The sequence below is a fragment of the Neovison vison genome, chromosome X (assembly GCF_020171115.1).
Source record: "Neovison vison isolate M4711 chromosome X, ASM_NN_V1, whole genome shotgun sequence".
NCBI lineage: Eukaryota > Metazoa > Chordata > Mammalia > Carnivora > Mustelidae > Neogale > Neogale vison.
In genome coordinates this window covers 83,381,096-83,381,877 of record NC_058105.1, presented here as the reverse complement: position 1 = coordinate 83,381,877, position 782 = coordinate 83,381,096, and positions in this window count along the sequence as shown.

Genomic DNA, 782 nt, shown 5'->3' with positions numbered 1-782 from the left:
ATGCCATGAAGCGTTCCAACATCAGAATTATTGGAATCTCTGAAGGGGAGGAGAAAGAAAGAAGTGTAGAAGATATAGTGGAACAAGTCCTTCATGAAAATTTTTTGAATCTCGCGAATGAAAACAGTATTCATGTACTAGAGGCTGAACGGTCTCCACCTAAGATTATACATTCCAAAAAAACATCACGACACCTGATAGTCAGATGTAGGAATAATAATTGTAGGTATGATCTCTTGAAAGCCGCCAGGGCAAAGAGGATCCTTACATACAGAGAGAAGCCCATCAGAATAAAGTCAAACCTGTCCACAGAGACCTGGCAAGCCAGAAGAGGCAGGCAAGATATATTCAGGGCACTAAATGAGAAGAACATGCATCCAAGAATACTTTATCCAGCAAGACTGACGTTCAAAATGGATGGAGAGATAAAGAGTTTTCAAGATGGCAAGGCTTAAAAGACAATGCAACCACCAAGCCAACACTGCAGGAAATATTAAGGAGGGTTCTATAAAAAAGGAAAAATCCCAAGAGTAGCATTGAACAGAAATATAGAGACAGTCTACAAAAAGAAAGACTTCAAAGGTAACTCGATGTCAATAAAAACGTATCTATCAATAATCCCTCTCAATGTGAATGGTCTAAATGCACCCATTAAATGGCAAAGGGTTGCAGATTGGATAAAACAACAGGATCCATTAATATGTTGTCTACAAGAGACCCATTTTGAACCTAAAGATACACGCAGACTGAAAGTGAAGGGATGGAGAAGCATCTTTCATGCC